Below are 24998 nucleotides of genomic sequence, written 5' to 3'. Positions count from 1 at the left end.
GTGACACTACCGAAACGAAAAAAAAAAGTTTTCCCCCAAAAACCTGTTAGGAGTACGTTTCAGGCAATTTAAAGTTGATTGGTAGTGACTTTTTTTTGGTCCCTAACATTCATCGAGCTCTAATGAACCACCCTTCGCTGACCGCTACAAGATCTTCTGTGAGAGAGTCATCCGCCATGGCTTATAGTTGACCAAGAGGTGCTGAAAATAAACCATCTACGAAGGATGTTCGTAAACACAGTGGAGAAGCATGAGGACCTTGATGCTTCAAACTACAGGTAACTCAAATACAGTGTTGGGAAGTAACTAAAGTAATATGTAACTTAAAGTAATATTATTACCTTTTCCCAGTAACTAGTAACGTAACTAATTACTTTCACGTTTTGAGTAATAATATTACCTTTACTTTTTTTCAAAAAGTAACTTATTACTTTTTTTCACGAGCCTCGGTGGTACTCTGGGTTTGAGTGTGTTTATTTGATCCTGTGTTGTTTTTGGTCCATTGATATAATGGTAGACTGGTTGGGATCGAGTTGCTATGCAGGCTGCTTGCTGATCCGGTCTAGAGCGGATACGGAAACGTTGCGCACTTGTCTGTGTGAATTATTATCAGCTGCGGAAGGGCGGGCCGCCCTTAAACCGGAACAAACAGTGTTGCCATGTCTGCTTATTATAAGCGACTTGTTAACCGATGAAGATGTGCCGTAAGCTTGTAGGTCGGCTATTTTCAATATATATATATACTATAGGTCACTGACTGTTTGACGTCTGTTTTCTGTCTGACGCAGATTGTGTCTCATGATGAGTCATTATCTGTTTGAGCCCAGGTGTTTGAATTTGAATATTTTATTAGGCAAAAAATACATTAAATACATTTAAAATACTTGTTTCCATTGAGGTCCTTAGTATTCAATTCATAGTCGTCAAATGGTTTTCATTTAGTCTGTAAGTTATGAATTCATACACTGTAAAAGTCTTAGTGTTAATATAATTCAAATGAGTGTACAATGAGGATTTTACAATGTAGGCTGCAGAAAAGAGAAAAAAAACAACTGCTAATGTTGAAAATGCAAAGTCAGACTTTTGGGGAGAAAGGATGCAAATTACTGGGGGCGAGAAAAAAAAAGTAACTAAAGTAATAAGTAACTAGGTACTTTTGGCAGGGAGTAATAAGTAAAGTAACTACATTACTTTTTAAACAAGTAATATGTAATAAGTAACATATTACTATGTTTTAGTAACTATCCCAACACTGCTCAAATACCATGTGTGTCTTTGACAGTTCTGGGAAACAAAACAAAAACATTTATGCTGAAAAGTATATTATAGATGTATTCCAACACAAACAAGTCTATGAGAGTATATTTAAACTAAATTGGCTATCATTGTGAATACATCTTTATCTATACACTTGTGTTCATCTTTCCCTAACATTTTATATTGCAGGCAGGATAAATTGAAGCGGAGGTTGACCCCTGATTTTCCCCAGCTGGTTTTTCACTGCCCTACCAAGTGCAACATCTCTGAACATACATACATGTCCTTCCTAGGTATTTTAGGAAAAAGGTTTGGTGATGCAAGGCTGCAAGACATACTCAATGAGTCAAGTTGGTGCCCCAAATCCATGAATAGTGTGATCAGTGGTCATCCAGAGGAGATGCAGTCTGCACTTTCATATTTTGTCATATTTGTATACTATTTTGCTGCCGTTGCACTGTCAACCAACATTTCTCTGTGAGTGACACAGAAGGCCTGATCTTGTGGGTGGGTGGGAGGGTTGATGTACAAATGACACATGCTGTGACACACTGTGGTATTTTAATAAATATTTTATACCATGTGTTGTAATAATTTGGAGCTTTAGTGTATTTATTTTAGTCTAGTCCATTTTTGGCATTATTCCAATCTAGGGGGCTGATTCTCAGCCATTTTGGGCCAAGGAGTGCTGCTTTTTTTCCTACCTTTCAGTACACAGTAAGTTGTGACATTTTCTATGTATGAAATATAAGCTTTTAGCTAAATGTACTATGTGTATGTTTCATTGTGCTGGGCGCCAATCACTTCAGTAGAAGCGTTTTCTTTCTACATTTCAAATATGAGTATACTAAGGCACCAATACTTGTTTCAGGTGTTAGGTACATGTATTTATGACATTTGAGAAAGATGTTGTGTTGCCAAAAACAATATAACACATTTTACAAGCAAAAACAGCAGCATAACATTTTTGTTTTTTGGTTATTCATTGTTATATACATTTCTGGCTTGTAAAAAAATACTGCAGGATTTTGTGCTGAGACATTTTAACCCAAAGTCCACAAGGGTATTGTCTATGCAAAAATGCTTTGAAAAAGTAGATCCAAGACGTGGGAACGAAATTCATTTTCTAGGCACTTTTTGGTGGGTCACCACACAGCCTAGGGTGAATGCATTTAAAAGTGAATGTTATTTTTATTTTTTGTAAACATAGAAAATAAGGGAATGAGTCCTTAGGATGAATTGAAAAGCAATTATTTCTTTAAACACAACTGTGTTTCATGGTGGAAGAAGTGCACAGACATTTTACTTAAGTAAAAGTAGCAATACCACAATATAAAAATACTCTATTTTTATATTTACTTATTTTTAAATATACTTACCAAAAGCTAAAGTTCTACAATGTTTGAAAGTAGCCTATCTAGCTTGTAGATCGGCTATTTTCAAATGGCTGTGGTATAAAATAGGGCTAAAGTGGTTAATATGTATGTTTTATTATATAACAATTTATATCTGCAAAGTAACTAAAGTTTTCAAATAATTGTAGTAGTGGAGTACAAGTACACTAAATAAGAAAAAGAGGTTGCGCATCAACAATGGGTTTTCTCAGTGGAGTGCTAGACCCAAATTCAGTATACATATCAAAAAAGGAATTTAAAAAAAATCCCAAAAGGTAGCACATCCAAAAATGTCAATTAAATGTAGGACAAATTACTCACATTTCCACTTTTTTATTGGCACACCAATAAAGTGAACGCTTATGCGTTTCGGCTATGAGCCTTCCTCAGAGCATACACTATTTGCCTTTGCAGGTGTAATGGAGTAGAAGTAAAAGTGCACTAATACTCCAGTACAGTAAAAAGAAAACACTTCATAATTTTCCCAAAGGTTCTATGGAACCCAAGCGGGATTCGTACCCGGTCCTCTCACCTTTGAGAAACATCTCAATAACCACTAGACTACCGGTTCAGTTGACAAGATGGCTGTATGTGATCACTAGACACTACACACAGAATGGGGCATCTCACTTCCAGCTGAACCAGTGCTATGTTACTTGAGTAAAAGTACAAAGGTATTGGCATCAAAATATACTTAAAGTACCAAAAGCTAATGTAGATGGTAAGAGAGAGAGGGAGATTTTCATTTCATTTTATTTATTTCAATTATGGTTTACATGATCACATTCATATTTTTTTTTACATATTCCATAACTGAAAAGGAGCAGTTAAAGATAAATCTTATTTATACCTGCCCCTTTCTACCATTAAAATCATCAAATATCCTACCAACCAGTACATCATGATTAATCAAAAACTAAAACTAAAAGGAGAAAACTAAACGGAAAAGAAATGAGAGAACAAAGAACGAGAGCATAAGAAAATCACACAAAATTTAACCAGAACTTAAAAACAAACAAAAAAAACTTAAAAACAACAACAACAACAATGACCAAAAAAAATGAAGATTAACCATCCAATTCATACTTGATCATTTTCCCCCTTTTGAACACTCTCTTAAACTGAAACACTGTTGTACAACTCTTCAACTCCTTGCTTTGCGAATTCCATAATTGTATACCTGTAACAGAGATACACATTTGTTTTAATGTTGTTCGAGCAAACAGATGTTTAAAATCATCTCTTCTATTGGCCTCTTCCTGCGAGTTCAAATTAAATAACTTCTGTAACTGTTTTGGCAACCCTCTGTATTTCGCTTTGTACACGACTAATAATGTTCGTAGCTCAATTAAATCCATTATTTTCAACAAACCTGATAAAATAAAAAGTCTGTTAGTATGTGCTCTGAAATCCTCTTTGTAAATAACCAAAGGAATGGTGTTACTCTCATATGTGTTGCCCCACACTTCCAGATATTTGAGGTAAGGGGGGAGGTAAGGGGGGAGGGGATCTTGAAGTGAATTGATGTAATGTACCAAGCCAAAATAGGTTATGCTAATGCACAGGCTGTCTGATCTCACAAGAACATGGGCTTCACAGTGAAACACATCACAGCAAATGAATACAGTACAGTAACTTCAGTCCTGCATAACCAACCAAGTAACCAAGTAAAAAATCAGATAGTACATGAACAACTCCGACCATAGTACATGACCAAAAACTACACAACCCAAACCTCTACCAAAGCGGTCTTGCCCTTTAACTTGTGCGATGTTTTAGGCTGACCTAAGATCAGGTTAGTTAGCAGCGACATGAATGGCTGTGCATTTCATTACGTGGTGGAAAGCCTGACACGAGGTTTATGGCTTGACTTGTGTGATGATTATACTGGTTTATATAAATACACCTTTAACCTGTAAATTCAATCAGCAGGACACCACAGGGAGTTGAACCCCATCCTAGTGAACCAGAAGTGCCATACCAGTGTCTTTTACCTCTTTGACTCATTTACAGGTTGAAGAAACCACATATTAACGTTCACTCTCTCTGAGAGTGTGAATGTTAGAGTATACCTGTGGTCATAATGAGATCTACTTTTGTGTATTTTTTTTATATCAAAGGTCCCTAAAATTAGATTTTTAATTAATTCCTGTAAACGCAAAATAGAGAATAAATAAATACACCCATACTAGGTATCCTCTAAAATGTAGTTACGATGGGCACGATTTGCATGAGTGCTGTGACCACTTTTACATTACGTCTAATGAGTGCTCGGGCCTGGGTGTAAGCGTGCATACTGGTTCTTATCAGTGTGACGTCTGGAAATGAGTCTAAACTATTTGAGTACACGTTGTGATGAGCGGTCGCTGTTTGTTTCATTTGAACTTTAGCTTGAAGGTCACAGGTGGGTCCAGCTCATCAAGACCAAACCTTAGGCTATCCACAAATAGGGCTTTCACGACTAGAGATTTTTACTGGTCGACTAATTTGACCCAGTGGTAGTTTTTTTTTTGCCATTGTTTTAATGCCATTACTATTGTTATTATCCTCCTTCCTTTATTTCTATGCCATTTCAAGGGAAGCGCTTCTGGCACAGCAGCACAGCAGTGTCTCCAAGGATCCTCAAAAGGGGGTTATTGCCCAATAATAGCCTATTATTGGGCATACTTTTGACCCCCTTTTGATAAAAATAAAGGCAGGGGGATAATAATAATAATAATAATAATAGTAGTAATGGCATTAAAACAATGCCAATTTATTTGATCAACTATTCGACTAGTACCAACAAGGTCGACTAGTGGTTATACTAGTCGACTAGTTGGTGAAAGCCCTAGTGTGTGTGTATGCATGCATGCATACATGTATGTTTCTAAACCACTGTTCTAAATCCTAATAGTTTCTGAAAAACTTGGGCCTTTATATACATACAGTATATAGCTAAAATCTAAAATGTGGACAAAGTACTCTTTTTTACTTAAAGGGATATTTCACTTTCAAAAAAACCTTTGGTCATTTTATCGTCTACTCAGGCCTTTGTGAACCCCCCAGACAGTTTTTAAGTTGCTCGATTCAGTATTTAGATATTTGATATACATTTTATCAGACATGCCCCCTTCCTATACAAACCATTGTAACTTCAAACTCTATTTTAATCATGTTAGATTCATCAAAAACACCCGTCCTTGGTTTTGGTGACTCATCCTGCCCTCCTAATGAGGGGGCCGTGTTTTTACAATTACTTTTTTCATTTATTTAAAAAAAAAAAATTGGAAAATGAAAAAAATAAAAAAAAATATAAAATAAATGAAAAAATTAATCGGAAAAACACGGCCCCCTCATGCATTAGGAAAAACACGGCCCCCTCATGCATTAGGAGGGCAGGGTGAGACCCCAGAACCAAGGACGGGTGTTTTCGATGAATCTAACATGGTTAAAATAGAGTTTGAAGTTACAATGGGTTTGTATAGGAAGGGGGGCATGTCTGATAAAATGAATATCAAATATCTAAATACTGAATCGAGCAACTTAAAAACTGTCTGGGGGACTCACAAAGGCCTGAGTAGACGATAAAATGACCAAAAGTTTTTTTGAAAGTGAAATATCCCTTTAAGTAAAAGTACCAATACTGCAATGTAGATATACTCTGTTACAAGTAAAAGTCAGAAATTCAGAATTTACTTGAGTAAAAGTACAAAAGTATTGGTATACAAATTTACCTAAAGTACCAAGTACTCATTATGTAGAATGTTCCATTTCACAATTTTTCAAATGTAAAAAAATAACTTGAAAATAGCAAATCTACAAGCTCGTAGCTCGTAGATCGATTTTCAAATGGCCGAAATGTATACATAGGGCTACAACTAGTAACTCAAGTCTTCAAATAAATGCAATGGAGTAAAAGTATAATATTTTCCTCTGAGATGTAGTGGAGTAGAAGTATTGAAAATTAGAAAAACTCCGGTAAAGTAAGAATTCCTCAGATTTGTACTTACTTTACACCACTAGGTTTTAATGGGTTAAATGGCCTGTCTTGGTTCAAAGCCCACTCACCACGACAAGGTGCAGGCCGAGAGTGGGGACAGGACAAGACTAACTCTGACGAGACAACATGAAACATACATTACAAACAAACAAACATGAAACATATATTACAAACAAACATGAATTACAAACATGAAACATGCATTACAAACAAACATGAAACATGCATTACAAACAAGAAACATGTATTACAAACAAACATGAAAAATGTATTACAAACAAACATGACTTACAAACAGATATGAAACATGTATTACAAACAAACATGAAACATGCATTACAAACAAACATGAAACATGCATTACAAACAACAAACATGAAACATGTATTACAAACAAACATAAACAGGAAACATGTATTACAAACAAACATGAATTACAAACAAACAGGAAACATGTATTACAAACAGAAGTGAGACCTGGAAGGAGGTGGATGAAGGTGGTGGTGGTGGTAGAAGGAGGGTGATAGAGGTAGGTGGTAGAAGGAGGGTGATAGAGGTAGGTGGTAGAAGGAGGGTGATAGAGGTAGGTGGTGGTAGAAGGAGGGTGGTGGAAGGAGGGTGGTAGAAGGAGATTGGTAGAAGGAGGTGGTGGTGGAGGATAGAGGGGGTGGTGGAAGGAGGGTGGTAGGTGGTGGTGGAAGGAGGGTGTGTAGGACCTTGTGTTCTCCAGAGCTTGCTCTCCCTCTAACCTCTCTGTTACCTCCCTAAATAACTCTGACCATCACTTCATAACCTTCTCCCTCTCTCTTTCTAAACCTACTCACCCGCAGACCGTCACCACTTGACGTAACCTGAGGTCCCTAAACCCCTCCTTTCTCTCTCAACGTGTCGTTTCCAACCAGCTTTCTCTCCATCTCTCAGAGAACAACCTGTTGATCCCAACCAGTCAGGATTCAAACCGGCCCACTCTACGGAAACTGCACTCCTTGTAGTCACAGAAGAACTACATGCTGCCCAGGCTGCCTCCCACTCTGCAGTCCTGATTCTTCTAGACCCATCAGCAGCATTTGGCACAGTGAACCACCAGCTGGGTTCTCCTCCTACCTAACTGGCCGGACCTACCAGGTTTCTTGGAAAGATTTGCTCTCCTCTACCCGCACCCTCCGAACCGGGGTCCCCCAGCTACCTGTACTTGGCCCCCTCATTTTCTCCTTGTACACTAAATCTCTTGGCGCTGTCATCTCTGTGCACAATCTATCTTATCACTGCTATGCCGATAACACTCAAATGTTTCCATCCTTCCCCACGTCTGCCAAACAGGTGGAAGAGTGCATCACTGCATGTCTGGCTGACTTCTCACAGTGGATGTCTTCACACCACCTCAAGCTGAACCCAGACAAGACTGAACTTCACTTCTTCCTAGCTAAGTCCTGCCCATGCAAGATCTAACCATTTCTATAGACAACGCCCTGGTAACTTTGGTTCCAACAGCCAAGAACCTTGGTGTTGTCCTGGACAGTCAGCTCTCATTCAAGAGCCACTATCACAGCGGCCACTCAATCCTGTAGGTTTACAGTATAACATTCGAAGGATCAGACCCTTCCTCACCCAGGAGTCAGCCCAGCTCCTTATCCGGACATCAGTCATATCAAAACTGGACTATGGTAACTCTGTCCTTACCGGCCTCCCGGCATGTGCACTTTAGTCTCTCCAAATGATCCAGAATGCCACAGCACGCTTGGTCTTCAACCAGTCAAACTTAGCACATGTCTCCCCCTTCTCTGCTCCCTGCATTGGCTCCCAGTTACTGCCCGCACAGAGTACAAAACACTGACATTGGCCTACAAAGCAACCAAAGGTATGGCACCCCCATATCTTCAAAGCCTGATCCAACCCTACAACCCCTCCCACTCTGTCAGATCAGCTAACACAGGGAAGCTGTCAGAACCTTCTCTAAAACATCCAGGACAACACTCCACACGTCCCAGACTCTTCTCCCTTCTGGCTCCCAACCTATGGAATGAACTCCCCATTGCAGTTAGAACTGCAGACTCACTCCCAATCTTCTGCCCTAATCTGAAGACTCACATCTTCAGACTCCACCTCAGCCCGTAGCACTTGCCCTAGCCTTGACAACCTTGCAGGATTATGCAAAGGCTAAAATGTTAGATAGCATGTTATGTAGACTGATGCCTGGTCATTGTTGACCTGGCATCCTATAGTGTGTATAGGTTCAATGTACAGGCTGATGATAGGTTCTTGGTTTACTTATGTATTAGTTTATTGGTTTATTTATGTATTACTTTATTATTAGATTATTAGTTTACTTATTTATTACTTTATTATTAGATTACCATTTAGATGCATTTAATGCATTATCTTGTGTTGTCCTTGCTTACTGTAAATCACTCTGGATTAAGAGCGTCTGCTAAATGTCTAGATTGTAAATTGTGGTAGAAGGTGGTGGAAGGAGGTGTGTGGAAGGAGGGTGGTAAAAGGTGGTGGTGGTGGAAGGAGGTGGTGGAGGTAGGAGCTTTAAAATGTAGGCATTTTGCAGATGCTTAATCCAGAGCGATTAATACATAAACGTAATTAATACATACGTAAACCAAGGACCTATCATCAGCATGTACATTGAAACTATACACTCTATAGGATGCCAGGTCAACAATTACCATCTGATTACATAACATCCTATCGAGAGTTACATTTTAGCCTTTGCATAAGCCTGCAAGGTCGTCAAGGCTAGGGCAAGTGCTACAGGCTTAGGTGGAGTCTGAAGAGGTGAGTCTTCAGATTATGGCAGAAGGTTGAGAGTGAGTCTGCAGTTCTAATTGCAATGGGGAGTTCATTCCATAGTTTGGGAGCCAGAAGGGAGAAGAGTATGGGACGTGTGGAGCGTTTGTCCTGGATGTTTTAGCGAAGGTTCTGACCGCTTCCCTGTGTTAGCTGATCTGAGAGAGCGGGGCGGGGGGGGGGGGGGGGGGGGGGGGGGGGGGGGGGGTGTTTGAATCAGGCTTTGAAGATACCTTTGGTTGCTTTGTAGGCCAATGTCAGTGTTTTGTACTCTGTGCGAGGCAGTAACTGGGAGCCAATAGAGGGAGCGGGGAAGATGAAGACATGTGACCCATTTTGGCTGGTTGAAGACCAAAAGTTTCATTCTGGATCATTTGGAGAGGCTTAAGTGCACATGCAGGAGGCCAGCAAGGAGAGAGTTACAATAGTCAAGTTTTTGATATGACTGATGGCTGGATAAGGAGCTGGGCTGACTCCTGGGTGAGGAAGGGTCTGATCCTTCGAGTGTTATAGAGTGTAAACCTACAGGATCGAGTGGCCACTGTGCACAACAGAGCTGCTCCGCGTTGAAGATCGGGGTCATCTGGGGTCGGGCTTCCTGTTGGCCTTCACCCGAACCCATAGTGAATACATCGGGGGCCGTGCCTTCTCTTTTTCACCGAAGTGTACCGGAATGGCTTCTCCTTCTGAAAAAAATAAAGCTACCAAACAAAAAAAAGAAAAATGCTCATTATTAGGTTGTTCATAAAATATCATGAAATAACTTTGCTAGATGTTTGCATTGTATAGTTACCTTGCCGTGATGTAACTCAGGTGGGCGAGAAACAAAAAATAGTTGCTCCATTGGTTTGAAATTGATGATCGTGTGACCCCCCCCCCCCCCCCCCCCCCCCACACACACACCTTTAAGATGACCAGGTCCAGGCCTGGATTTACACAGTTCCCCCCAACCCAGCCAGAAAAAAGTGACCTTTGGTACCTACCAAAAAGTGACTTTTGGGACCTACCAAACAGTGTCCTTTTGGTACCTACCAAACAGTGACCTTACAAATGAACAAGGTCTTATGGACCTTTTCAAAATGACCAGGTACAGCCTGGATTTGCAGAGGCAGATGAAAACAAAAACTACACTACCAACATAGTCATAGATTCAACGTCGGCCTTCAAACCTGAAAAAAAGAGCAAAAATCTTTAACCACATCATCACACGTACGACCCAAACGGCATCCAACACGAACAGCATAGCTGTATTCACCACAAGCATCATCCAACAAACTGCAGCATAAAGCAACTGCAGCATCCAGCAAAGGAAAAGGAAAAATGACCAGGTAGGACCGTCACAATTATTATTACATAATCGCAAGTATTTGAGATAACCGCAATACTTTTTTGGGGATCATAGTCATAATCGTTTCCATGTTGAAAAATGTTCATATATTTTTAAAACATTTTCCAAAAATTGTGGAAATAGCCGAACTACACGCTCAAAACGCATCACGACGTGATGCGTTTTGAGCGTGTAGCTCGCCTTTTGTTTACGAAGCCTAAAAAAAGCCAGACAAAGTTTTATTCAAAATGTCAGTAAGACGCAATTAAATAGTTAAATCGCAATTATTTGAGCGACAATTTATCACCAAGTTCAACGTCATAATGGTGACAGCCCTAAAGAGGTTCCTTACTTTGAGCCGTCTTCAGAGGAAACCCCCGGCCGACCTGGGTCTTTCGGCGGCGGAAACCAACCGGTGTTTAACATCGAGGTGGATACAAAAGCACAGAACGCACTGTCGTGGATTTATGCATCAACGAAGACACATACACACTGTCGTGACACACTGTCGTGTGCACAAAACACACTGAAGTGGAATTATGTGATAAATCAGCGATCGATACACCGGATGGAGACCACCGCAGGCAGACCAGGGCCAGCGCCACAGAGGAATCCCCCCCGCCCCATGCAGACAAATCCGTGGATAGAGAGAGATCTCCAAGCTCTCGATCTCTAGGGCATCCTCGGGTTGAGCCTTCCAGCGGCGTATCCGTCATCTCCATCCTCCGTCCGTCCGTCCGTCCAGGGCTGTCATGATTACAAATTTAAGTTGACGATTAATTGTCATACAAATAATAATACTTCAACGATTATGCAAAATAATTGCGATTATCTCAAATAATTGCAATCAGACGATTATGTAAGAATTGTGACAGGCCCTACGTACATCTGGCTAGCTTCACCAGATCACCTCTGCTTCGTCATTAGAGGTGGATGTTCTGGGAGGGTGTTATACTGCAGGTGAGAACCTCAGTCTTCTGGGCATTTATGGCGCAACCTCGGCACAGTCCGTCTCCACTCTGAGAAACAAACAAACAAACATTAATTCAAGTGACCGAGAGCCAGATAAATACCAGATATATACGTATACTGTATCCTGTACACAGCATAGTTTATCTAATCAAACTTATATAGCATCCCTATGCTGAGGGGAACATTAGTCGAAAATAGCAGATGGCAAAGTGGCTTTGGGAAAAAGGAGCAAATCAAGTACAGAGCCAAAGGTCAAGTTTACAAAGTGTTGACGGTTTAAGTGGTTAAATGTCTACCATTCATTCACACAACACTGATAGTCAATGAATCTATCGATGAAACCCATGGAAAAACTTTAATCTGCGACACAATTTTACAATATATATATATGCAAAATGCATTCACTTATTCCAGTCTATTCCAGTTTGCATACCAAAATCCTATTTCAATATGCTAGATCAATGTATTACTTATTTTTAACAAAATAAAAGTCCCCACGGTTATGTAAAGCAGTGGTTCTCAAACTTTTTCCTGTCAAGGACCCCCAAATTGACACTTATTAGCCCACGGACCCCCATTTGAAAAGATAAGCCAGGGACCCCCATAAGAGAAGATTTTTACGGCTCTAGCAGTGATTCTCAATCATTGTAATTTAAGGACCCCCCCGTTTGACATGCATTAGGATACGGACCCCCAATTAATGGTATTTCTTTCTCTGGGACCCCAATTTATATTGTAAAATCAATGTTAATGCAACTCTGAGAGTGTACAAATGGAACCAAATGGACCCGTTAGGGTCTCAGAGTTACAGACCCATAAGGGTCCATTTGGTTCCTATAAATGATTTAGCTGGGGACCCCCTGGTATCCCCTCAAGTACCCCTGGGGGTCCCCGGACCCCACTTTGAGAACCAATGATGTAAAGCATTCTTAGAGATCAAAGAACCTTGGCGGTCTTGCACTACCAAATACACAACTACATTACATTAGAAACATGACATACTGGCGGCATCAACAAAACAACGCTGAACAGTCCACCTGGATACAAATAGGCTCTATGCACAGTAGCAGTGGTGTAAAGTAACTAAGTGCATTTACTCAAGTACATTTTGAATTCCAGACTTTTACTTGTAACAAGAGTAGTTCTACATTTCAGTATAGAGACTTTTACTTAAGTAAACACATTGAGTACTTTTTCCACCACGGCATAGTATCCATATTAATTGGGCCCCTGACTTACTTTATTCACAGGTGTTACCAATGATTTTAATGAAGGCTCTGTTTCATTCAGTGTAGCACAGTGGTTCTTTTAATTTCAAGGACTCCCATAACTCTGAGTGTTCAAATGAACCAGTGAGGGTCCATTTGGTTGTACAGTATGTGTACACTCTCAGAGTTACAGATATATAAGGGGCCATCTGGAACCCCCCTCAAGAACACTTTGAGACCCAATGGTGTAGCAGAGTGTCTCCAGTGAGCCATCAAACACACTATCAGCACCCTGACTCTGTTTGACCAGAATGGAAAAGAGCCTTAATTAGTATCATTGGTAACACCTGTAAAAGGAAGTAAGGAAGAGGCCCAATTTATTTCCAGTATGGCTTCTGTTCATAGAGCCCATTGAAACATCCATAATGTATCTCATCATCACTGCCAGCACACGTCTTCCTCACTACCTCTAAACACTACAAACTACACCACTAACCTACAAACTACACCACTAACCTACAAACATACTACCTCTAAACATTACAAACTACACCAGTAGTTCTCAAACTTTTTCATGTCAAGGACCCCAAATTTGATATATATTTGGCCACGGACCCCGATCTGAAAATGTTTTGTACCTCCAGAAGCAAAGATATGAGTAAAAAATGTTTGTTTTAAAAAAATACATATATTCAGAGGTTTTCACACATTTTCAAAAATAGCAGATCTACAAGCTCATAGCGCGGCACTCAGTGTCTCAGCATCACAAACAAACACAGCTCAATAATACAACATATTCCCTTCACAAACATCACACAACATAGCTCTTCATCCTTACTAGTTGTTGCTTTTCCAAAGGAACATCAAAGTGAAATTACACACAATTCCATCAATTCCTTAATGCTGAACAGCTAATTAGCTAAGCTATCACACCTGTAGAATGGCCATGTTTCACATGACGCTCGTCTGTCACAAGCGTCATGGAACAACTTGTTCCTGGTTTGCGAATTTTTGACATTTACAAGCCGTACATCTACATAAACGTTCACATTTCAAATATAAAGTGCTGACCCCCAAGCCATGGATGTAACCAGTTAAAGTGCACTGGTCTAAGTATCCGTATCGTCCGTATTGTTCAATAAAAAGCTTTTTAATCCGATCACCAGCCATTTTCTCCAATGCTTTCAACTACGCGCCCCTATCGGCTGGGAGGTGTATTGCACTCTGATATATTACAAATAAAAAATGAAATGGCCGCCGATCGGATTAAAAATGCGTTTTATTGAACAATACGGAAGATACGAGTACAGTGCGCCCCAACTGGTTACATCAGTAGCTTAAGGGTCAGCACTTTATATTTGAAATCGGAACGTTAATGTAGATGTGATTGTTGTAAATGTAAAAAAAAAAATCGCAAACCAGGAACAAGTGGTTCCATGACTGTCATGGTATGACTCGAGTCATGTTTCAGGGCTACTGTAGAAACCACAGTCTATGGTAGAAACTCACCTCAGTTTTTGTCCGTTGGAGATAATTCATTGTGTTTCCAAGGTCTGGTTTTAGCAGCTTTTTTTTTTACCACCCTGGTAAACATTATGAGTTGTTTAGTTCACTCTTTTTACTTCGAAACATTGCAGAGCTGAGTGTCTATGAGTGTGTTTGTCGGTCGGTTGGTGTATAGAGGATATGCGCATGCTTAAAGTGAATGGCACATCGAGTGGCAAAGCGAGTGGCAAAGCAACATGCAAAGTGAGTTTAACATTGTTTAATGTTGTTTAATGCAATCAGATATGACTTTTCTGTTTGGATGCATGGGCTGTCAAGGTCAGAAAGTATTTTTTTGACACTCAGTAGGCATTCCTTCATAACTTCCGGGTTTGATGATGATGTCACACGCATATCCTCTATTTGTGAGAGAGGGGGCGGGCCCGATAATTTGTGGTTCAAATAGCCCCGCCCCTCCCCTCCCCCCTGCTTCCTAGCGAGTGTGGAGCAATTGGCTCTATTCACAGCAGCCATATTATGAAGACATTCACAGGTGTTACCAATGATACTAATGAAGGCTCTGTTCCATTCTGGTCAAACAGAGTCAGGGTGCTGATATTGTGCATGTTGGCCCACTGGAAACACTCTGACTCTGTTACACCAGTGGGTCTACAGTTGGGGTCCAGGGACCCTCATGGGCTTCCAAATGGCCCCTTACAGGTGTATAACTCTGAGAGTGTAGAAATGGAACCAAATGGACCCGTAAGGGTCCATTTGGTTCCATTTGTACTACACTCTCAGTAATGGGGATTGTGGACACCACTGTGCTACACTAAATGGAACAGAGCCTTCATTAGCATCATTGGTAACACCTGTGAAGGAAGTGATAATATGGCTGCTGTGCATAGAGCCTATATTAAACCTGGCTTCTATGGCAGGTTTTCTCAAAGTGGGTGCAGTCAGTGGTGGAAAAAGTACACAAATGTTTTACTTAAGTAAAAGTATCAATACTGCAACGTACTGTATATATATATATATATATATATATATATATATATATATATATATATATATATATATACACACTGTACTTCGTTTTGAGGTATTCTAGTGACTCAGGGATAACAAATTACATAAATTCAACCACTTAAATGTAATGTATTTATTGCAACCACCAACCAAGAGTGTTGCAAACAGCTGAGTTTGTAACAAAATGAGGAAACTCACACAAACAAGGAACGTTTAAATTATTTTATTAAAACTAACTTAACCCCATATGGGTAACCGGTGAGCCTCAGGGCTCAATACTAATGTATTTTCTGTTTTGTGTTATTATGAGGAAAGTTTTGACTGAAAATAGCCGATCGACAAGCTCACAACATGTCGCAGTGAGCTTGTCGATCAGCTATTTTCTGCTAAAGCTATACCCACAATACGGATACTGGGGTGGTTAACAGTGCTTAAAGGGCAAGACCACTTTGGTAGAGGTTTGGGTTGTGTAGTTACCTTGCCATGATGCATCTCCAAAGGTGGGCAAGAAATCTAAAATAATTGCTCCATTGATAATAAAAAAATATGCTCCTCATTGAATTACTTTGTAGGCTGAAACAGCTCTCAAAGTCACTCTTTTAGCACAAACGAACGCAAATAAAGTTGATTCAGACTATAGATCATCACCAAACCCAGTACCGTTTGTTTTTTAAATAAAAATGCTAACATCCTGTTGATTTTGCTATTTTTATTAAAAAGAACTCTGACTGGATCCGCGGATCTGGATCTTCAAATAGTAAAATCAACAGGAAGTTGACATTTTTATAAAAATAAAAAAAAACAGTACTGGGTTTGGTGATGTTCTATATTGAATGAATCAGCTTTGTTTGTGTTCGTTTACGTGCTAAAAGAGTGACTTTGAGAGCCGTTTCACCGTACAATGTCAATGAGGAGCATATTTTGAATGATCAATTTCTATTCAATTATTATACAGCAATTATTTTAGATTTCTTGTTCACCTTTGGAGTTACATCATGACAAGGTAACTACACAACCCAAACCTCTACCACAGTGATCTTGTTCTTTAACAAGCAAAATCCAAAAGGCTGGAGTGCTCCCAGTGAGCTTCACGGTGAGAGAGAGAACAATAATGTAGTCCAGCCACCTATTTTATAGAGGACAATCCAGGTGGGCCAGATCTCCACTGATGACACACTCCGCCCTCCAATCATTATGACACACATGACACATGGTTAGTATCCATGACAACCACACCAGTTACCCTGACAACCCCCAGGATTGTCACAAGAATTAAATATAAAAATAAATAGCTGTGCTGTAAACAATTTAGGCTGACAAGAACAAAGTATTATGGCATTGAATAGATTTCTTTTTTTTAACAACAGGACTGTATGGCATTTTGTTTAAACTAAAGTATTGTATGACTTCATTTTTTATGACACAGTTGATTTCTTATACCAGGGGTCTTCAACCTTTTCAGGCCAAGGACCCCTTAGCTGAGACAGAGATGAAGCAGGGACCCCCTCTACATATTGTATAAAATTGTGTTTCAGATTAAACTTTATTGTTTACTTGGTCTGCTCTTTTTTCCCTCTACACCTATCTTTAGCCAAAAATAGCCGATCTACAAGTTCACAATGTGAGTTTGTAGATCTGCTATTTTTGGCTAAAGTTCACCTCAGAAAAGGGAGGCAAGGGTTCAAGTGGTTAAGGTAAAAAAAATCATATCACACAAAGATTTGGCGGACCCCCTGTAGTAACTCTGAGGACCCCCTAGGGGTCCCGGACCCCCTGTTGAAGACCCCCGTCTTATACTATACTATATATACTAACAAGCTAAACTCCTTTATGCGTCAACTCCTCCAAGGAACAGGGCAGTGCTTCATTGAAGAAAATGTGACATTAAAAACAAACAATTAGACAAATAATCATACATTGATGATGATAATGAAGTGCACATTAGCATTCACACTAATCTCTCAAGAACAGATTCCGACCTGCGGTGGAATCTGTCGGAGCGGTTCGTCCTAACCAGTGCGCATTGGCTAAAAGTGGGCGTGCCTTCAGATCAGGAAGTGGGCCGCGCTTTACCCAATCAAATGTAGTGGGCGGGATTCACGTGTCCATCCACCATGATCCACCCTCCCCCCCTCGAAACTAGCCGAAACTAATTTAACAATAGCGTCCTCGGAGCGGACAAAACCACGGAAAGATATTCACATTTTAAATTACTCTTTCATCATAGAAACAAGTGGGCTTATAACCAAAACCATCCATGTTCTCTGGGAGAAGTGGTGTTAGTGTTCCGTGTAGAAATATTGTTAGTGGGAATGAAAACATGGTCGCACCAACCGGAAGTGATGCGCTATAGGCAGACATGAAACCGGTGTTTCCCTGCGCTCTAGTCTAACATTATACTCCTGCCAGACTCCACAGAATATCAGAAAAGCAGAGGTCGCTGTTTTTCATTTTCTGTGGGGTCTGGCTACGCGAGACTATATTCACACTGACATACATTTCAACAGTAAAGTCACATCAGACAATGAGCATGATCTGTCACTTTTACACACTGTAATAAAAGTTATCCTTGCCTGGGCTTACCTCTGTGCTGGAGGTAAGCACATATTTGAAATGATTATATATTATACATATTTGAAAATAGCTGATCTACAAGCTTGTTGATCAGCTATTTTCAACAAATCAGACCCTTAAACTAAGCTAAACACTCTAAGGAGCATGATAGTGATCAGTGAGTATATTTATGAATCATTACATTTGTCTAACATGGACTGTTGTTACCTTTAAGCACAAGCTGCAGACAGCCCAGTACACAACTATACAATGCCATATCGATCTAAAAACGAATCCACTGGATTTACTAACTCACCAGGTTATTTGAGCATAAAATTGTTTGCTTTACCATGTTATAAACTGCCTCATAGAGCCTTTAAACCCTTATTTAAATAGACGATGCTAACGCGCTTTTAAAAATGCTATTAAAAATAGCATGGTCCTCCCTTGATCAAAGCTGACCAAAAAAGAAAATCAGGCAGTTAACACACAATGTTACATGTGTTTAGTGGCGTTTCTGTGGAAAATAAAAGGCACTTTTACCTGTATGCTGCTGCTGCTGCTAGTGCTGTGTGACCACTGTAACATATTGGCCTAATATGCTGTCACAGTCAGTGAGACAGATACAAATCCAGGTCTTAATGTCATCAAAAACATATAAAACATAAAATCGAAATGTTATTGGGGTCTAACCGGCACCAAGAGACAGTCATTATTTTCTTGCCGTGAATGGTCAGACAATGAAACGCCCTTACAGTCCAGAGTCCACCAAGGGCTGGGTAGAGCTAACATGACCTCTTGACTCTGAACAACAAGGTCATATGATCGAATCCTGGAAATGGCAAATCCGCATGTGTCTGTCTCCCTGTTGTCTAGTGCTGTAATAGGGATAGACTCCTGTGTTCTTGGCTGTTGCTGACAATAAGCCCACTTGTAAATTGCATGAGCCAAATGCCTTTAATTCATTTGGTGGAATGACCCATCACGTTCATGTAATGTCAATGTACAAAGGTCATTGTGCTTTGTTAACTCTGTCGGAAGAGCTCTTGACTTCAGACCACAAGGTCATGGGGTCAAATCCTAGCACAGGATCCTTGGCATCTGAGCAATCTGGCTCCCACAGGTCTACTATCTTGTTTCGCCTTTATCATAAAGGTTGCTGGACGTTGCTGCTTTCCTGGTTTTAATGGGTTATAGTGTAAGTGATTTTCTTTGGTTAAAATAAGTGTTAAATAGCTCTATATTCTGATAGTACTGGCTGGAGTGTTTGTAACAGGAGTCTCCATGTCTCTCCAGGTCTTTATTACACAGAAAACACATTTTCAGGTCAAGATACCAATTTTATTTTTTAAAATCCTAGTGCGAGCTCTACGTTGTTGATAAATTGATGTCCCCTACAAATATACTTTAGAGAAAAGTCCCCGTTTGTTGTACCCCCCGCCCCGAAGTTGTAATGAAATCTGAGCCCTCGTATAGGGCATTCATTTACGGATGAACATTAAAATATAGACATTTTTAAACATTACCCCCCCCCCCAACATTTGTATACTCTTCAGTTTATGAATAAATTATTACGCCACACAAAATGTATGTTTCTACAGTTTTATTACATTACATTCAGAGTGCAAATGGTACATTCACAGTGTTGGAACTGGCCATAAATAGTTAATAATTTAAGGTAAAATTGGGCTTTGTAATGTACTCTTTCACTATTTACATGGAACATTTATGAAGAGTGACAACAATAAGGCATGCCTTATTTCATACCAAAAACATGCATCCTGGTAAATCATTATTTGTCATTGTCTTTAACAAAAAAAATATTCTTTTTTTTACTATAAAAAAAAAAATCAAATAGTTCAAATAGCCAATCTACAAGCTCACAACGTGTCGATGTAGATCGGCTAGTTGAACTATTTGACAATGTTTTGAAAAATAAGTAGGGCACCGGCAAAAATAGGGCCCTCATTCCCATTGCCATCTACATGCCCGTCTTTGCTGACTTGTATGTGACATTCTGCCATCTAGGCTATAGACCAATTATTAGTATATAAACATTGAAACTAGATGTGCGCATGCCGGTTGCATGCAGGTGATTCCAAACAGATTCTCAAACCTCATTTCGGTTTCACCCAGCGCCCGTCCCGTGAGGTATTATTCCCGAGTGAGATGATCGACTGCTCGGTGCCCGCAACGAGCAGTCAATTGCCTTGCGTGCCGATGAGTGCTGGAGGCAGGGTTTGAGGACAACTGGTTTGGGAATCACTTACAACAACAGAAACCAAGGAGTATATTTAAAGGCAGGGTAAGTGATTTTTTGGGGTTAAAACAAAACATTTTAAAGCTCTGTATTGTGATTGTAATCCTTGATATAGAGTGTTTGTTCAGTAACAGGGCTCTCCATGTCTCTCCCGCTCTTTAACAGAAAAAACATATTCAGGTGGGTTGCCAAATGTCAGCCAATCAGGAGAGAGTAGGCTACCCATATCAACTTTGATAGTGTTTCCAGTTCCAATTTTGTCTGCTCATTTCTTTGTGCCATCACTTCCAATTGCACTTGTTTAATATTTATCCTATGTGAGTTCCCTCTCCTAATTGGATAAAATTGGTATCCCAACCTGAAAATGCTGTTTACTAAAGAGCTGGAAAGACATGGATACCCCTGTTACTGAACAACCACTCTGAAGCAATGATTACTATCACAATATAGAGCTATTTAACACTTATTTTAACAAAGGAAAATCACTTACCCTACCTTTAAAGATGCAGTAAGTGGTATGTTTTGTTAATGTAAGTGTTACGTAGCTCTATATTCTGATAGTAATCATTGCTATAGTTTGTTAAGCAACAGGGGGTCTCCCTGTCTCACCAGATGCTTAGTAAGTAAACAGAACATACGTATTCAGGCTGGGATTGCAATTGTATCCAATCAATCAGGAGAGAGAACACACGATAAATGACTGGAATTGCAATTGGAAGTGATGACAAAGATTTGAGCTGACAAAAACTGTAAGCTGATAAATGGGTACTCTCTCCTGATTGGCTGCCCACCTGAAAATGTATTTTCTGTTTAGCTGGAGAGATAGGGAGACACCCGTTACGGAACAAACACTATTTCGCAATGGTTACTACCAGAATACAGAGCTTTAACTCTTTAACAAAAATGGAAAAAAAAACAGAAAAACATTTCTTTTGTTTTAATCACAAAATGTCACAGTGCATGTTCTAAATCTTTTATTTCCGCACTGGGAGGAAAAGTGATGTTTGATGGAATGCATTTTTACGTAAGTGCGTGACTTCATTTCCTTTGGGTCTTCGGAGCGGTCGGGTTCTTTTGCAACTTGCCTCTGTACACGCATGCCTGCTTGACACCAGTGTGAAGTGTTCTGATAAGGGCTATACATCCTGTGTCTTTGCCTGCTTGTATGTGACATTCTGCCAGGATTCCTTCCTCACACTGGAGAGAAGAAATAAATAGCGGTGCAATAGTTAATCAAACTAATTGATTTAATTGATTATAACAAATAATCAATCTTTAATTTTATAAAATGATCAATTAATAATCGATCCTATTTCGGGCATGTGATTATAGGTGAAAGTCAAAAAAAGAATCAATACAAAAGAATGAAAATAGGCAATCTGCAAACGCACATCGTGAAGCCTTGTACGCTTGTAGATTGGCTATTTATAATTTTTGCATGACACTGCTGTGCGACAAAGTATGAAATAATGCTTATGTGGCTAATCGATTCATTGATAAAAGAAAGAAAAAAGAAATGATGTGCTTCCCTATTATTGGATTCATTGAAAAAGTATTCAATAGAGTAATCACAAGAATATATTTGAATAATCACCGAAAAGAGCCCAGAAATAGGGCGGGTCAATGTGTTGGGTTGTGACATAGCCTACTTCAATCATACATGAATTCCAGAACATGAATGGTCTGAATTTCCATACTGTACCTGGTGTGTGTTGTTTTCCGTTGACGACACCAAAATACAGTCAGTATGAGCAACGTAACAGCAAAGAGGATCCCAAATGCTACAGCAAGGATATCACCTGTCAACAAAATGCATTTTTAGAGACAGATGTAGCCATTTCAATTAATTCATTACATTGTCACTGCTTGCCACCATTCATTTCCAGACATTTGTATTACACACAAATGTGTTTAAAAAAGGCCATAATGAAATATTTTGATTTGCTTTGTTTCTTAGCTTAAATAGTGTATTTCTTTTTAGAATCTCCGTGCAGCACTTTGGTAACCCTGTGTTTGTAAAATGTGCTACATAAATAAAGTGGATTGGAAAATGACACAGGGACAGGGAATGCTTTTCTTCTTTCATTTAAATTTCACGATTTTCTGAAAATGCATTACTATCGAAGGCAACAAGCTATGAACCGATGCTGTGATGACACATAGCTACAATGAGTGTCGCCAAATATAATCCTTAAATAAAAAATAAAAAAAGGAGACATTTTATAATAACTTACTTTTTCTCTCCCACAGGCTCTCTATGGCTGAAAAACCAGAGAAACAGAAAGAAAACATTTTTTAACACACATGTAATCAGGAGTGAGATATGTGTGTTTAATGTGTGATATTATAATCATCAAAGGCAGCCTCAACTACTGATAAAACTACTGATAACACTGTGAAATCAAAGAACTTAAAGGGATATTTCACTTTCCCGAAAATAATTGGTCATTTTATTGTCTACTCGGGCCAGGGAGCACCCCGGACAGTTTTTAAGTTGCTTGATTCAGTATTTAGATATTTGTTATTCATTTCATCAGACACACCCCCTTCCTATACAAACCCATTGTAACTTCAAACTCCATTTTAAACATGTTAGATTGATCGGAAACACCTGTCCTTGCATGGTTCTGGTGACTGATATTGTCCTTCTAATACGTGAGGAGACCATGTTTTTTCAATTACTTTTTTTTTTAATTGGAAAATGAAGAAAAAAGAAAAAATACAATAAAAAAAATACATTGAATAAATGAAAAAATGTATCAAAAAAACACGGCCCCTCACGTATTAGGGGGGACAGTATGAGTCACCAGAACCAAGGACGGGTGTTTTCGAATCTATCATGGTTAAAATGGAGTTTGAAGTTGGGTGGGTTTGTTTATGAAGGGGAGTGTCTGATAAAATGAATATCAAATATCTAAATACTGAATCAAGCAACTTAAAAATTGTCTGGGGGGCTCACATAAGCCTGAATGTACGACAAAATGACCCCATTTATTTTATGTGAAATATCCCTTTAAGCTTTAAAGTTGTTAAAAGAAATGTCTAAATATGGATGGCTTCAATTAAACCACAAATTGAATCATGGAAATAATTCATGTGGTGGTTTGTTTATAAATCTAGAGCCATCTGAAGCTATGTTAGTGTTTATCTATTTGCCATCACATCCTCTGTGTTGTGCTCAGTGGTGGAAAGTAAAGTACCATTTTGATGTATTTTTTACTTTACTGGAGTGCTTCCAATTTTCAATTATTTTACTCCGCTACATCTCAAACACAAATATTGTACTTTTACTCCTCTACAATTATTTGAAAACTTGAGTTATAGTTACATTGTAAAACCACTTCAGCCATGGCTATTTGAAAATAGCCTATCTACAAGCTCACAACACGTCACTTTGCGACGCGTCGTGTACTTGTAGATCTGCTATTTTCAAAGGATTTTTAGTATCAATTATTTTTGGACATAAATACCTTTGTACTTTTACACATTTTGAATACCAGACTTTTACTTGTAATGAATTATTTCTACATTGTGGTATTGATCATTTTACTTAAAGTAAAAAATGTGAGACTTCCACCTCTGTGTTGTGCTTACCTTGCACTCCAGTGGATGAACGGACATCAATGCCTGCAGCCTTTGACCCATCATTGTAGGCTGGAGAGACACCTTTAGAGACAAATTCCAAAAGGGTCAAAGCTCAATATTTTCTTTCTGCCACCAAAGCATTAGCCCCCTCTTCCCGGAGTCCACACACAACACCCTGAAGAAGGAAGCTTTGCTGTCCAAAACATTTGAATGTTTTGAATTTTTCATCCTCTTGTTCAGTAAAAAACTAAACAAGATATCAAATGGCATTCCATTGTGGATAATTAACTTTAGGGTTGTTGGTAATGAGTTTTTAGTTTGAACCACTTAATCTATATAGTTATTTTAAGATTAATAGAGAAAATAGCCGATCTACAAGTTCACAATGCATTGCATCACTGCTCTGCATTACAGATCTGCATACTGCATCTGATTTTTTTTTTTAAATGTTCCAGGGACCCCCAGAAGCAAAGATTTGAGTTACAAATAAATGATTGATTGATTGATTGATGTACTTTATTTAGTAAGACATGAGAACAGTACATGACAGTACGTAACAGTACACGGAAGTACAAATTCACAATACAAGGTCTATGTACGCTTTAAAAAATATATTAAAAGATTTGCTCAAATGTTCAAGATTTTTCAAAAATAGCAGATTTACAAGCTACTTGCTTGTATATCTGCTATTTTTGTATTAAATAATGGTTTTAGTGGTTACACAGATGCGTTCCCGGTTTTAATGGTTTAAGTAGGTGTCTCAAGAAGGTTAATTTTTATGAGTTGAAGGTGACATTTACACGTGTAGAGTCTGTGTGTAGTGCCGCACGGCATGGCGGTACAGTAGCTCGTCACGCTTATTTACTTCTGGTGGACTCGTGCCAAAGGTTGTACTTTTATCTGACGTGAGCAATATGGCTTTGTTTACCTCACGAGATTAGACATTCCACCCTTGACAAGGACACACTATGTGAACAATGCGACATTAACGCCAGACCACATGCACACGCACACTGCAAGGCCCACTAATTATCATGCAGTCAGCAGTGATGGAAAGTAACAAAGTACAAGGAGTACTGTACTTAAGTACAATTTTGAGGTACTTTACTGGAGTATTTCCAATTTTCATTACTTTTACTTCTACCTCACT

The 24998-nt window shown here is 39.2% G+C and overlaps 1 protein-coding gene across 1 annotated transcript in view; it reads left to right on the top strand.

Moving 5' to 3' along the window:
• Positions 1-24998, top strand: part of sema3aa (sema domain, immunoglobulin domain (Ig), short basic domain, secreted, (semaphorin) 3Aa) — an 818452-nt gene that overhangs the window by 86729 nt on the left and 706725 nt on the right. The window lies entirely within an intron of this gene.

The sequence above is a fragment of the Gymnoscopelus microlampas genome (assembly GCF_963454915.1).
Source record: "Gymnoscopelus microlampas genome assembly, chromosome: 23".
In the NCBI taxonomy this organism is placed as follows: Eukaryota; Metazoa; Chordata; class Actinopteri; order Myctophiformes; family Myctophidae; genus Gymnoscopelus; species Gymnoscopelus microlampas.
The sequence above is the reverse complement of the archived record's forward strand: the minus strand, read 5'-3'. Positions and strand labels throughout refer to the sequence as shown.